The 16216-nt window shown below is 42.1% G+C and overlaps 1 long non-coding RNA gene and 1 other non-coding gene across 5 annotated transcripts; both read left to right on the top strand.

Annotated features, from left to right (window-relative positions):
• Positions 1-1264: 1264 nt before the first annotated feature.
• LOC114007614 (uncharacterized) lies at positions 1265-13491 on the top strand. 4 transcript variants are annotated; one of them, XR_003549209.1, is made up of 4 exons: positions 1265-1478; positions 1805-1933; positions 10654-10812; positions 11895-13491. It is a non-coding gene; the product is annotated as an uncharacterized LOC114007614 (long non-coding RNA). The 4 variants fall into 4 exon arrangements; XR_003549210.1 differs by lacking the exon at positions 11895-13491 and adding an exon at positions 11013-11885; XR_003549211.1 differs by lacking the exon at positions 10654-10812.
• On the top strand, positions 7507-7613 carry LOC114007618 (U6 spliceosomal RNA). The gene has a single exon (XR_003549215.1). It is a non-coding gene; the product is annotated as a U6 spliceosomal RNA (small nuclear RNA).
• Positions 13492-16216: the final 2725 nt, after the last annotated feature.

Here is a 16216-nt window from a genome sequence, read left to right on the forward strand (position 1 = left end):
AGTGAACAGAGGTCAACACTATTGAAATCGAGTCCTTTACCTGTTGGTATGGCATAACTTAAAATTGTGAATTCCCTTTATTTACATATTGAAATTCCACATTTTGGAACTTGGCTACAAGGCTTAGCTTTGATAAACCATGAACCATGGGTCATATTCAGCGAACATTTATTATTTTGGCTTTTATTCTTTAGACAATCATATGAATATGCTCATGATTGGAAGCATACATTCTTTTTTACAGATTGTAATTCTGATAATAGAAATGTTTAAATTGAAGACATTTCTACCTAATTCATTCATGAATTGTTTATCAAGAAACTTTTTTTAAAAAGAGATTTTTGCTATAGGCCATATATACTCACCAAAGATAGAGAGAGAAAGAAAGCAAGAAATCACCCCCCAAGTGGGATGACCACTCCACTATCCACCATTCTACATTCTCTCGGGATCTCGGACATGCATGCACTCTCACATGGCATGAATTTTTAGCTGCCGGGTCTGGGATTGGAACCATTGTCAACTATGTGGGAGTCCAGCAACACAGCCATTACACCATCTACTAGTCCCTATCAAAGAACTCTTATGTCCCAGGCTCTGTTCTGGATATAGAAAAATAGCAGTGGAAAAAAGACTGATGGATGTCCCCACCCTCAGAAAGCATGTGTTCTAGTGGAAGCAAACAGGAACAAGTAAGTAAAAAGACTCTACAGATCCGTTATGGCTTGTGGCCCCTCGAAATTGGGATGTTGGGGTTTGGTTGTATAGATATTAAGAGTCAGCTTAGTATCTTCATGGTGTAGAATAATGGGGTCTTTGGAAGTGTTGAAGTGATCACCCCGTGACTGAATTCTGATGAGTTTATAGGAGAGGGAAGAAGATCAGAACACAGAGACTCACAGAGAACCCCTCCGTTGTGCTCTGATCCTCCCGATGTGATCAGTCCAAGACGCCCACCAAACACGACCCCTGGACCTTGAACCTCCAAACAATGAGCTGAGTAAACCTGTTTTATAAATCACCCAGTTTCAGATATTTTCTGTTATTAGCAACAAAATGGACTCAAACAATATCAAATGAGGATAAGCATGGAGAAAATAGAGCTAGCGTCTAAGCAGGAGTGAGGTAATGTTAAATAGTGTTCAAGGAAGGCCTCATCAAGAAGGTAAACATCTGAGCAAGGGAAGGGCTTTCTAGGGAGAGCAAGAGCTTGGAGGCGGGGCCTGTGTGGTGTGTTCCAGGAACAGCAATGAGGCCAGCGTGGCAGGGGCAGAGTGAATGCGGCAGAGTGGAGTAAGAACATCCCAGAAGTAGATGGTGTGCATGCAAATTGCACAGGAGCTTTTGGCTACTCCCAGGACTTCGGCTTTTGCTCTGGCTAATGGGAAACTGTTGGGGAGTTTTGAGAAGAGGAGTCACACGATCCTACATTATAAAGAGATCCGAATTTCTATTATGAGGCTTTTCCCATAATTCAGGTGAGAGATAACAGGGCCTTTGAGTGTGGTGATATGAGTGGCAGTAGTGGGAAATGGGTGGACTCTGGATGTTTTTATTGTAAAAGCAACAGGATTTGTGGATGGATGGGATGTGATGTACAAGAGCAACAGAGGAAGTGCGAGTGATCCCAGGGGCGTGAGTGGGGACACAGGCAGAAGGGCGCTGACTTTCCAGTTGGCCTGAACTCGCTGGGTGTGCCTGTCATCCTGACAGGCCAGAGGGCTGGGGCAAGAGGGTCACCATGTGCGAAACCCCCTCAGGGTTAGCTGCATTTCTCTCTTGCATACTCTCTCATGCTCTCCAGGTCATGAAAGAAATTTTCAAAAAAGAAAGAATGACTCCAGAAAGTTTGGCCTGGGCACCTAAAGAGATGGAGCTGCCATTTACTGAGATATGGACCACAATGAAAAAAAAGAAAGAAAGAAAAAAAAAGGTTTGGAGAAAAGTAGAAGTGAGACATTAACATTGGCTATATTAAGTTTGGGATACTTATTGATTAGATAGCTAAGCAGTGATGTTGAATAAACAGTTTGCTTTAAAACTCACCTATGTCTTCAATATATATTTCTTACAGCTTTTTCATATCGAGACCTATTTGAGTGGCTGCTTGATACAAAACCTATTTGTGAACTTCTATAAGAAGTTCAGAACCTTAATACTGCTTTTTGAAAAAGCAAACTGTAACCATAAGATATCACTCGTGTGCTTATAATGTATAAAAAGAATCCCAAAATAGAGCTAGCTCTGTCTAGAGTAGCTGTTACGGGTCACCAAAGGGCAAAACAGTACAGTTTTCATTGCCATTGGTTCTTAAATAAGAGGCAATTCTAGGGTTTCCACACTCTTTGGTACTAAGTATAAATTGATTTAATTGTCAACTAGAAGACCAAACAATGTTTCTTTTGCCAGATACATATTTACACACAAAACCAGTTTAAAAGGCCTTAGCATGAATCCTCAAATCACAACTGATCTTTGTTAGTTACCGCAGTAGCACCAAGAAATGGAGCATAAGAAATTAAAAGGAAGAATAGAGAGAAATCTGCAGCAAGGTAAGGGCAGTAAGGAAATTTCAGGAAACAAAACCGACACTGCAGGTCAGACGCCCAAATGTGTGCTGGAGAAAGTCAGGTGCTATCAGTGGGTAAAACCGACCAATGGGTCAAACCACACACAATAACAGGAAGTGGTAGGACCTGTGGTGATCTTTGGGGTTATCAGGTGAGGGAAGCGGGTCGAGCACATGGGGGTGTGAAGGAGTCGTGACGGGGTGTCTTACCTTGCCATGTGGGCTGAGAAGAGCTGAATTTTGCCTTATTTCCAGAAAAGCAAAAAATCTGGATATTTATGTAAAACCTCCTGGTTTTTATTTTATTTATTTATTTGTTTTTAGAAAGATTTTTGCTTTAGGGTGCGTGCACTTGCCAGACAGACAGAGAGAAGCAGAAAGCGAGAAACCCCCCCCCAAGAGGGATAGCCACACCTCAATACCTTCTCCTCCATTCTCCTCTCCAGATCTTGGGCACATAAGCACATGTGCCCAGCATGAGTTTTGTTGTTGTTGTTGTTGTTTAAGAGGTTTTTGCTGTAGGGTATGTGTGCTCTCCAGAAAGAAACAGAGAGACAGAAAGTGAGAAATCCACCTCCCAGGGGATGAGGCCATGCTGCAATCCTTTCTCTTCCATTCTCCTGTTGCCATCTTGAGCATGCATGCACACAAACCTGGCTTGAGTTTAAGCCCCTGAATCCAGGACTCGAGCCACAGTCAACTACATGGGAGTCCAGCGACATAGCCATTATGCCAACTGCTGGTCCCACTGGCATGAGTTTTAAGCTGCTGGGTCCAAGACTCAAACCATGATCGACTACGTGGGAGTCCAGTGACATAACCATTACGCCATCCACTGGTCCTAAGACCTTTTGATTTTTAAATGTTGGCATTCGGCTTACATTTTTATAAAGCTCTTCGTAAGCTGAACAAAACCTATCTGCAGCCTGCTTTTGGTCTCTACCTTCTAACTTGCCCTTTACGTACAGTTTTAATTACTTACTAAACTGAGTCAGTGAATCCCTACATAGTTACGACAATTACTCGTACTACACAAGAAGAGCCTTTCTTTGACATGACCTAAAGTTTATTTCCATATGAAGTCCTAACAATCCAATGCAAAAGAGCAAGAATGAAATTAAAATAGAGTAAAAATAATTTCTTACCTTTTCAGGCTTTTTAAAAATAAACGCTCACAACTTTTTTTGTTACTATTTTTGCATTAATCTTCTCAAATTAAATTTAAGTATGCATTGGCCCAGCCTCGGTGGCACAGGCAGGAACATACAGATCTGCGCTGCTGGAAGTCACATGTCAGCTAGTGGTTCCAATCCCAGGTCGATGGAAAACATGTTGGGCACCCGCGTGCTCCAGGTCCTGACTAGCTGGAGGGCTGGCGGAAGGGGATGGAGGTTTGAGGAGACCCTGTCGGGGTGCCCGCGCATGTGTGCATGCCCACTCCCTCTTTCTCTCCCTTGTGTGTATGTACTCCCTCACATACTTTCTTGTGAAATAAATAAAATTAATTAACATAAAAAAGTAAAACCTTGGGCTTGGCACGTGGCATGGTGATTGGGGTGCTGGACTCCCACATCGTTTACGATGGTTCAAGTCCTGGTCCTCACTGCTTGCTTTCTCAATCTCTCTCTTTCTCTGTGTGTCTCTCTCAGGTCTAATTGAATAACAATAACAAATAAAATTAAATTAAATAGATAATTATTTAAAAAAGTAAAACTTGTGTTAAACAAAATACGCAGAATAAGGTAGAGTTTTATTCTGCTGCTTCCACAATAGATAGACATTTTGTCAGATTCTCCTGGAATGTTTCTCTGAAGGATATTTGACTTTAGGAATCATGCAGGCTAATGGAAAAAGACTGGTTCTGACTGAGATGAACAAGTGGAAAGAGAGATTATCATTATGATGAATGATAATGATAATAATAACTATTCTTCATAATCTTTCCAGTAACTCATTTTCTCCATTATTTTATCTAGAAATCTTCATTCAAAAGCAAGAATACTAGGTGATTGGAAATCTTTATTCAAAACCAAGGATACTAGGTGATTTAGGGGAATTCTTAAATTTAATTTATTCTGATAGCCTGAGCAGGCTCTGGGATGCTGACTCCAGGGCTGTGTTTTGAGAAGATTCCAGAGTTGTCTCTTCGGGAGAACTTTCCTAAAGAGTCTCTTGTCCTATGGTGGCTTCATTTTTACATACCTATAGATTTGGAGGGATCTTTATTTTTCTCTTCTAAAATAATTGAGTGAATAGATATCCTCAGAGTGGAGTAATATCATAAACTCTCACCAGCCAACACATTAGGTGAGAGAGTGATTGTGCTCCCATCCTCAGTGGGGGGAGATAACTGAAAAAGCAAGACCATAAAGTAATGGCAGGAGCTCCTAAATTCGGGAAAGAAGATGACTAGGCCGTGTCAGGGTGTCAGTCAATGCCACCTGGAGTATGAGGTCAAATAGAGCCTACAAATCTGTGCATAAATGCAGGGGGCAACCGGGAAGACGATGTGCAGTGAGACTTGATGTTCATTGCCTAAGTGAGTTTCTTGAGGAGAGGAAGCTTATTCTATTTATTTTTAGAATTATTTATTTACTTATTATTTTTGGAGAGATTTTTGCTATAGGGCACGTGTGCTCGCCAGAAAGACAGAGCGAGATAGAGAGACAGAAAGCAAGAAATCACCCCCCAGGAGGGATGGCCACACCGCAATCCCTTCCCCTCCATTCTCTTCTCGGGATCTTGGGCACACACGCACACGCGCCCAGTGTGAGTTTAAGCCACCGGGTCTGGGACTCATGGTTGACTACGTGGGAGTTCAGCAACATAGTCATTACGCTAACTGCTGGTCCTCCTTATTTATTTCTTATTATTACTATTTCACTTTTACATTTAATCACTAAACGTCTTTACAGTGTGCAACATTGCTTTCTGAGCATGAATACAGTGCATATCAGCCAAGACAAAGACATTACCATATACATTATCATCAGCAAATAACTTTTCATTTTTGTGTCAATTAACTGTATTATTTTTGCCCATTCCCCTTCCTTCCTTCTCCTATTACCCACCCCTGTATTACCTGTATCCTTATTATCTCTAGAATCTACAGTTGCCCTCCCTCTTACACCTTCCAATCTTTCCATTTCTGCTGTAGAGTACAGACAATCAGTATATATTGAGTGGAGACATACAAAGCCCGTCTTCATAGTCTGGCTTGCTTCGCTTAGCATTATGTCTTCCATATTTATTTATTCATTATTATCATTTTAATTTGCTGTAGGGCACATGCTCTCACTAGAAAAAGACAGGGAGAGAGAGAAAGACAGAGAGAGAGAAAGTGAAAAGTCAAGCTGCCAGGTCTAGAATTCTAACCACAGTCAGCCACATGCAAGTCCAACACCTTAATTACTTTGCCACCTGCTTGCTCCAGGAAAGCTTATTTTAAGTATCAGTTACCTTCTTTGCAATGCCTGGCACAAGCTGAGGCACACATCTTGTGTGTGTATGTGCATGTGTGTGTGTGTGTGTGTGTACGTGCTCTGCATGTTTAGGGACGCCTTGGGATGTGAACCCGCAGGGTTTTTCATATGGCTGCAGCATCACTGAGCATTGCACTATTGCCGTGCCACTGCAACTGGCTGGATAAACTTTAAATGACTGGGGGAAAACTCATGGAGAGCTATGGAAGGAAAAGTGAGGTTAGAAGAGCTTGGCTCAGGGGAAGCTGATGATAACAGCTTGTCATTGACCCTTCAATTCAACAGGTCTTACTTGAGAACATTGGGGAGACTGCTGGCCTAGGTTAGGAGTGGCAAGCCTGAGTCACAAGTTGTCGTTGAATGTTTGGACTTTCTCACACTGCAGGTGCTCTGGTGCAGGTGCCAGGAGCCATGTGTGGGCTCAGTGATTCCATTGGCACCTTCTAGGACCTTGCAGGACTGCAGGATATTAGTGTTTCCCCTTCACTTACACTTCACAAATGGTCCCTTTAGACATCCTCTGCCACTGCCAGCTAGCCCCATTGAAACCTCTTTTATTAAGATAAAATAAAGAGAAGGGGTGTCTTTCTTTTTTCCATTGTTTTATCAGGTTGGGGAATATTATTACACAAGATGGTTGAGAGAATCATGTAAGAAATCTTCAGAAATTCATGGACAATGTGATTATATATATATTTATATATATATACCTATGGGTGAATTTCAAAATTTTTTGCATGAAAAGAAAGTCTCATGCTGGGGCCGGCATGTGGCATGGTGGTTAAGGGCACTGGACTCCCACGTGGCCAACTGCTATTTGAGCCTTGGACCTGGTGGCTTACTTTCTCATTTTCCCTTTCTCTCATTCTCTCACTCTCTGGTCAAGTTAAAATAAGTAAATAAATAAAGTTAAAATCATTTTTAAAAAAAGGAAATAAAAAAAATAAACCTCATACTTCCATTCCATTTTTGCACAAACTCTTTGAAGTCCCCTCTTATTTGTTCATGAGTAGTTATTAGAACAGTACCTGAACATAGTAAGTGCCTTGCATAAATATCAGCTATTATGTTGAGGGTAATCAGGCAGTTAAGATGCTATGAAAAGCACCATTAACTTTTTGAGAGGTTTCCTCAGCCTTGGACCCCTGCTACATTCCCCCATCCCATTCCCATCTAACCTTCAAGTCTAAGAAGCTCTCAGAACGAGGCCCAGTTTGGTATCAATGGGTTTTCCTGATGAATAGGACTACATTGAACCAGCCTTTTCTGAACTCTTTCTATACTAGACCTAACTCCAAAGGGAAAATGAAAATATGTCCCTGAACTTGGCTGTTGGAGGTTTGGAGCCGAGGGTTCAGAGATGCAGGATGACTCATAACCACCATGGTGGATGGGCCACCATATCCAAGGTTGCCTATTGGACCAAGGCAGTGGATCGTTTCAGATCCTGTTAGTGTGCTTGCTTCGGCAGCACATATACTAAAATTGGAATGATACAGAAAAGATTAGCATGGCCCCTGCGCAAGGATGGCACGCAGATCCCGTTGGTGTGACTGAGTGTCCTTCTCCTTCATCTCTTCATATCTGTTTAAAAACAAGATAACAAAGGGGGAGGAGGTATTTCGATTTTTGCATTTTTATTTGATGGCATGTAGTTTTTAGTTTAAATTTGAACATTCTGTGCACAGCATTAGTCAGAAGCTAGTACATCCATCCTCTCCACAAGATGAGACATCAGTTATTAAAATGGACTAGAGAACACTCTATTTATCCCTCATTTATAATAACTCATTTTTTTTTTCTGAGTGATTGATAATTCTGGCAAAGGATGCAATGAGGGAATTGTTTAGGATTCCAAACTTCCCTGACCTGTTATCTCTTAGTTATGTCTCACGTTAGTTGGTTTTTTCTTGTTTTAACTTACCAGAGGGTACATGCAATTGCTGGAGAAAGAGAGAGAAAGCACGTCCTGTGGAGTGGGTACATCTCAATCCCTTCTCCTCCACCTCTCCCTCCTTTTCAGGACTTTGGGGGCACACACTCACATCAGGCATGTTTTTCAACCTGAATGGTGCCGCTGGTCATGTGGGATCTAGTTGCCTTAACCAACATGACACCAGCTGGCCCTAGTTGGTCATTTTTAATGAGCTTTATTACAAAATGTTAGACGACCAGTTTCAAGAACTGTGTATGATTCTGGGTGAGACCCAAAGGTGGCCCCAAACCATCTGACCTTCTGTAACTGCTGGTTTCTCCCTATTTTAAAATAAAGACCCCTGGCATGGGCTGTAGAGACAGCAGCAACAATGTCTGAACTGTATCTGTCCCTGCCTCCCTGGGGCGCAGTCCTCAGTTAGTCCTGGAAACAATCTCAAACCTAGTGCTTTCATCCCACTCTGCTGCCAACATGATGACGATGACTCGTTTAGCACTTCCCTCATAGCAATTTACTGCTGGGAAGTCCCCAGCAGCCTCGTTTCCATCCATACCATGTGACTCCTCTCCGGGCTCTCTCTGCAGGCTGCACTCTGCTCCCTGCCACCGGTTTTCTAGTCCCCCACTGTCTCCTCTGCTGTAGGGGCTGTCTCTCTTTCTGCAGTACTCATTCCCACTTCTCTATGTGGTGTCCTTGACGTAGCATGCCTTTTCTTCTAAGTGAGAGAAGCCTGCCCATTCTCTGGAAGCCAAGGCAAACTCTCCCTTCTCCAGGAATCCTGCTCTGACTTCTCCCACAAACCCAGATTCTCTTAGATCTTTGCAGTTATATGGCATTGATTCCATAACCTACACCACACAGCACTTACATATATGTTGCCATCTCTATCAGTCAGGATCTGATAGAAGAAAATTGCACAATCAGAATTTAATTAAAAGACTACGTACGGCAGTATGGTTATGCAAAGGAAAGTTGACAAGGGATGAGACATACTAGAGCTAGCAACAGAAGGAACCCTTACTAGCTCTAGGCTTAAAAGGGAGCAGGTCAGCAGGTGGTGTAGTGGTTAGGGCATTGGATTCCCACATGGCTGATTATGATTTGAATCCTAGACCTAGCGGCTTGAAAACTTACACTGGTCATGTGTGCTTCCATGTCCAAAGTCCTGAGAGGAGAACAGTGGAGAAGGGATTGTGGCATAGCCATACTCCCTAGGGAATGATTTTCCCACTTTCCCTCTCTGTGTCTCTCTCCAGTCAGTGTACATGCCCAAAATAATAAATAAAATTTTAAAAAGACAAGTCTAGATGATTTTCCTCAGCTGGAGTAGCTACAGCTATAGGAGAAGGCAATCCATTAGGATTCGAGGCCTTCTGTCAAGGAGCATAGCCAATCTCCAGCCAACTAACATGGGAGAAGCCAGGAGATAAATAGCCTTACCTCACTGTCTTTGGCCTGTTTGATCTCTTGCTGTGTCTTCTACTAGCCAAATCCATCTGGGGGTCAGTGGGTAAGGGAGTCCACTGATGTCACCTGTAAAGCCTCCTGTGGCACAAAGTAGGACAGAAAATAGAGTAGAACTGAGGCATGAAAGGAAAATATGCAGCATATGTTCTTTGCTGTGTTGTTGAAATGTTCCCCAGGGTGTGACTTTTCTCCCAGGCTAGACTGAAAACAACTCTGAGTATAGAGATGGCTTGCATTTATTTTGTTTTATTTTTTTAATTTTTGCTAGAAGGCATATGTGCCCACTAGACAGAGAGAAAAGCAAGAGAGAAAGTAAGAAAGCACCCCTGACCCCCATGGGGGATGACTATGCCATAATCCCTTCTTCATTTCTCCTTTGAGACTTTGGACACACACACACATCACTTAGCATGTGTTTTTCAAACTGTGAGACTGGGACTCAACTGCCAATCTGTCATGTTGAACCAGCTGCCTTAACTACCATGCCACTGACTGGCCCTATTTATTATTTTTATAGATGGTGTAATGCATGCATGCATGTATGTGTGTATGTGAGTAGAGAGAGAGAAAGAGAGAGTGAAGAGTGTGGTCTAGTCACACAACCATCCCCTTCCTCCAGTCCTGCATCTTGTCAGATACTGGGTGCTTGCACGTGTGCCCAGCATGTTTCAGACTGACCAAGCCAGAGATTCAAACTACTGGGTGAGATCTGTTTTTTTTTTTTTTCCCTTGAGCTGCGCATTATCTCTGCACCCCAAAACTGGCCCTCGTGTTTGGGTTTCATCTTCCACAGTGTTTAGTTCAATGTGCATCTGAACTGAAGACATGAAGGGACTGCAGGATGTTCACGGAAAAGGAATGAAGTATGAGTTTATTTTGGTAGAAAACACGTTGGAAATCCATGCATAATTTTTCATAATATGCATTTTCTACAAACATTTTTGAATGTTCGTAGAAAATACATCTATATTGAAAACTGGAAAACAAGAATCAGTTGTAAATTCCCACCCTAGATTTGATATCCCTTTAAACATCTACCCCTCAGTTTCCCAATGCACTCAAAAAAACCTTAAATTCTGTAACATGGCCTGGTTCCAAGCTGTCTCTCTGGCCCGTTTCTCTGACTTCCCCTTTTGCTCATGTCCCTGCTCCAGTCACCTGCCCTTCTTTATGGTGCACCAAATGTACCTTCACCTCAGGGCCTGCAGATTTCCACATGCTTCTCACCTCCTTCAAGTCTTCAGAAATGTTTCCTGTGAGAGAGGACTCTGCAGAATATCTTCCATAAAACAGTACCATCTTCCATCACCTCTCACCTCCCTTTATTTCCCACCTGGGACTTATCCTCACCTGACAAGGTACGGTTTCTCACTGTTTTTCTCCTTTCACTAGAACATAAGATCTGTAGAATAAGAACTTTATCTGCTTTGTTCTCAATATGTAGATCAGTGCCTGACATGTAGTAGGAGCGTGATAACTTATATATATATGTATGTATGTATGTATATAATTAATGGATCAAGTTGTCAGTCAAGCTGGGTCTCATTTCATTGTTTAGGAGCAGTGCTGACAATTTGAATGTGGATCGTGGCTCTTGCCCTTCATCCATCCTTAGCTAAAACAAATTTAACTCCCTCCAGAAACTCTTTTTTTTTAGGTAAGCCAGCAACAGTGTCCTGGGTAGTTCTCACAGTGCTCACAGTCATGGAGTACCCTTCTCTCTCCTGCTCACCACTTTCTGGCTCGCTATACCTCTGGCATTACTTTTGATCAGAGTATCCCCAAAGACCCCAAAACCTGGACTGCCAAAGGACCATTTCCCTTACTCTTCTCTGGCTTATAGAGTTGTATCACTGTTTCTTTCATCTCAAGCTCCATAGTAGAGAGTTTCTCCCACATTTCCAGTTACCACTAGGCACCACTCTGCAGGCATTTATCCAGGCTGAAGCAAAGGTAGAGCTTGAGTAGAGGTTCCCCCATGGCTTTATCTATGTGCTTGTGCTTATCAAAGCACTCCTACCTCCCAGGTCTAAGTGTCTCTTTCACACCCTAGTGGTCTAGAACATTAATGCCAACTTCCAACACAGTTGGAAGGAAATATCAGATGACTTATCGCAAGAAATGCCAGATACACTCTTCAACCTTTTAAAATATCTGTCTTGCCTTGGGGGGAGGGGGTGGTGGTGGCAAATGTGCCTCCATCTCTGTAAATACCCTGACTGAAATATAACCAACCTGACCACTTTAGATCACTAACTTTCTAGTAGGACAGAAACCCCTTCTTGATTTTCACACCAGCATTGCCACAGAGCTATCTTCCTCAGGCAAATGGACATACATATCTTGTAGCTATTTTGTTATGACGTCATCCATCCCTCCTACATTGGAGGAATTTACATGAATGGACTTTAGAACATAATTTCTCTATGTTATTTTCTAGGTGGTTTCCGGACCATGGTGATGGAGTCATGGATGGTACCATGAGTTAATGGTGTCCTAAAGGGAGTTAGAATTGCCTAACCCAGTCTATGTCACCCAAAATTCTTAGTCATTTGCATAGTTCCTCCAAATACCCTTGTACCTTGTTCCACATTTCCACAGCAGATGAAGTTTAAAGTAATTTCGAATCTAACGGTATCCATAACCCTGACCCTATGAGAATAACAGGACCACCCCTGTCCCAGCCATGCAAGTTTCCTCTATTCTGAATCACTTACTCTTCTCCCAGGATACATCCTACTTTCTTACTCTGTAGGAGCTCTACACAATCTATATCTTCTGCCAAGAATGTGCTAGCCTGACTTCTTTGACTGGCAAACTCCCAAGCATCCTTAAAACCTCCATAGGAGGACAGTCCTTTTTATGCTGCACACTGCTTACGTACAGCGCATCCCTTCCTCTGTGTACCATTGCTGTGCCTCCTATATGCTTTGCTTTTCGTTCCTGCGAATCAGATTTCTTGCCTCACCTGCTGACTATGAGCTCCTTTGTAGCAACGCTATAGCCCCACGTCTTAGTCCATTTAGGTTGATACAACGAAACACCATAGACTAGGTTGCTACTATGGCTTGAATGTGTCCCTCTCAAAGTTTATGTATTGAAATCTGGTGATTTCAATCATTTTTATAGTTGAGAGAATGGAAACTTAATCTGAGTATGGTGTTGGGTATTATTAGGCATCAGGACTGGGCCTCTGTGATAGGGTACTCGTGTGTTTATAAGGAGATGCAAGTATGTGCTCACTCCTGCCCTGTCAGGAGACACCCTCCACCACGTTATCCACCAGTAGGAAAACTTTCACCAGATGAAGCCCCTTGAACTTGGACCCCCAAAACTGTGAGCTAAGTAAACCTCTATTCTTTTTAAATTACCCAGACTCAGCTATTTCTGCTACTGGCAACAGAATGGACTAAAATAGTGACTTAAAAAGAAAAAAAAAATTATTTCTTTTGGTTCTAGGGTCTAAAAAGTTCAAGTCAGGCTCCAGCAGATTCAGGGTCTGGTTCATACTGCCTTTTGTTGCATCCTCACAAAGTAGGAAAGGCTATTAACTCTCTGCAGTCTTTAAATTTATTTTTCTTTATTCCTGAAAGAGTAAGTGAGAGTAAAAGAAAGAGAACTGAGCAGCCTCCACAGGGTCTGGTCATGCAGTGATCCCCTTGCTTCGGTCCTCTAGCACATCAGCCATTGGGCACATGCATGCCCAGTGTGTTTTGGGCCGACTGGGTTGAGAATTTGAACTACAGTTGTCATGTGGGATCCAGCTTCTCTCCAGCAGTACATTTCTGCATCATAGGGAGCCCGCCCACTCTGGCCTCCTTTATGAGGGCACCTAACCACCTCCTAACGCTGTCACTTTGGGAGTAAGACATCAACATACAAATTTGGGGGTGTGGTCCAAACATTCAGACCATAGCACCCATTAGTAATATAAAAATGTTTATTTATATTAAGTGCTTACTGCTTAATTAAATAAAAGAATGAGTTTCCAATAGTTTGCAGTCTGCTACATCTGATGATTCATTTTATCTCCTAGGCCTAGCACATACTAAATTCTTGGTATGTGTTTCTGTGTTTCTGGGATGACTAAATAAGTTTTGAAAGCAGTGGTGTTCTTGCTCTTTTTTTTTTTTTTTGCATTTTTCTTTCTTCCTTTTTTTTTTTTAAAGAGAGATTTTTGGTATAGGGCATGTGCACTTGCTGGAGAGACAGAGAGACAGAAAGAGAGAAGTCATCTCTCATGGAGGATGGCCATGCTGCAGTCCCTTTGCCTCCATTCTCCTCTCGGGATTTTGGGCACTCATATACATGCGCCTGGCATGAGTTTTAAGTTGCTGGGTCCGGGATTCAAAACGTGGTCACCTATGTGGGAGTCCAGTGACATAACTATTATGCCATCTGCTGGCCCTTTCTTGTTAATTTCCAATATTCCTCAGGATTAGTACTTTCCCAGTGAAAAATCAGGTTTCTTTCATAAGGCTCGATTCTGAATTTCCCTGAGTTTATTTTTCTCTACTCCTGGCATACGATGACTACCTACTTGTTATTTGAATATGGGTTTTGTAAACATACATGATAGAGTTTTTATAACAGACAAGGACCAAAGAACAGATTTTTACTAACTGAATAAAACTCCTAAAAGAGTTAATGTTTAAAGTCAACTCAGCTATGGGTATGGGTTGTGAAGATTAAACATGGTAATATTTGTGAAAGGGATTTATAAAGAAATAAATAGACAGTATAATAAATCGTGGTACATTATCATAACAAGGTTTGAGGAAAAACTCTCAGAATTACCTTGATAATTCTCTCCAAAAGCCCAAGAAGTGACTTTGTATATCTATCGAGTTGTTGTAAAAGTGGTGATGTATTTTCCTCTATGCAAAAATGTATCCTCGCTTTTTTGACAACCCAATATTTGACATTCATTAAGGTTGAGGCCATCAATATTTACCAGAGTGAGAGAAATCCAAGCACTTCTTAATACTAATTTAGAGGTCAGTAAGAATTAATATAATTTTCCAAGATACACCATTTATAATCCAAATGGCTAAGGACTAGATTTATTTCTAATTTTCCTTAGATTAGGGCTGGCTGTATAGCATAGCAGTTAGCCCCTGGGCATATGGAGCCCAATCCCATGGCTGACCTCGGTTTGAATCCTGGCCCCAGAGTCTTGAAAAACGGATGACCTTGGTTTGAATCCTGGCCCCAGAGTCTTGAAAATCATGCTGTGTGTGTGTGTGTGTGTGTGTACACATGTGCCCAGGATCCTGACAGGGGGAAAAATACAGGAAGAGGGATTGTGGGATAACCATACCTCACAAAGTGGTATTTTCTCTCTCACACACACTCTCTCCTCTGAGGCAAGCACACTTGCCCTCTGGCAAAAAAAAAAAAAAAATTCTCTTCTTAAACTACAAAAAATATGAAGTTAAAATTATGACTTGTCATGTCACAGGACAATATACCAAGAAAAGTTCTCTAAACAAGTACATTTTCTTTCTTTGATTAAAGTTTTTGGTTCTTTGTGTTTTTGTCAGAAAAATAGTGCTCGTTTTCTTCATGTTTAATGTATAAATTAATATCAGTTATGTGGAATTCATAAACTATGACTCCCAGTAGTTTGGAAAGAAAAAAATAATACCATATTTAACTTCTACTGAAATATTATGAGAATAAGAGAAAGGGGGTGTCAAATTATTGAATAGTTTCAATTTTTTTTTTTTGAACTTCAGTTGTATGGAGAACACATTAAGAAAGAAAAATGGGGGACCAGCAGTTAGTGTAATGGCTATGTCGCTGAACTCCCTGTAGTCAACCTAAGATCGAGTCCCGGACCTGGTGGCTTAAACTCACGCTGGGCGCATGTGCGTGTGTGCCCAAGATCCCAAGAGGAGACTAGAGGAGAAGGAATTGCGGTGTGGCCATCCCCTCTGGGGGGTGATTTCTCGCTTTCTATCTCTGTGTCTCTCTGTCTTTCTGGTGAGCGCACATGCCCTATAGTAAAGCCTCTCCAAAATAATAAAGCCAAAAAAAAAAAAAAAAAAAGAAAGAAAGAAAGAAAGAAAGAAAAATGGCATGAGAACAATTGTTTAAAGGGAGAGAAGTAAAGTAAAAAGATGTTTTTTCTTGAACTTTTGGGGCAGCATGATGAAAAACATAGTGCATTTGAACCGGAAGTCAGGAAATAGACCCTAACTTCATCTCTGCCACTTAGTGGCCCTTCCTTTTAGTTAATTTTAAACACTAAACACGTTTCCCCAAGGGGATTTGAATGTGATAATCTGATGATAACCATGGGGGATATGAACCGCAGGGGCCAGGTCGGAATGATTATTTTACTGTGATTTCATTTTATTACCAGAAGGTTCAGAGACGATGTCTTTGGAAGGGCCATCTTAGTAGGCAAATCCTCCTCTTTGCCACCTGTTCCTAGGCCCTCAGTGCCTCTCCGCGAGGCCAGTGTACCTTGAAACAGTCAGCTTTTGGCACCTGCATAAAGTTGAGGGTAATCTCTGTGGGAGGTTGCTATGACAATTTGCAAACAGTGGAGGCGAGGAACTCCTAAGGGGAGGCTTCTTTCCGGCTGGGGTCTACTAGTTGGGCTGCACACCTGGTCTGGCCAGGGTCCAGGAGATACACGCAGCAAGGCGGAGCATAATGGACCTTTGCTCAGGAGAACTTCGGAACCGGGCACCTCGCATGGAGAAAGTGCAGGGCATAAAGGCAGGTTTCTGCCCGGTCATCCAGGATTTGTCC

The sequence above is a fragment of the Tupaia chinensis genome, unplaced genomic scaffold (assembly GCF_000334495.1).
Source record: "Tupaia chinensis unplaced genomic scaffold, TupChi_1.0 Scaffold000208_1, whole genome shotgun sequence".
Taxonomy (NCBI): domain Eukaryota; kingdom Metazoa; phylum Chordata; class Mammalia; order Scandentia; family Tupaiidae; genus Tupaia; species Tupaia belangeri.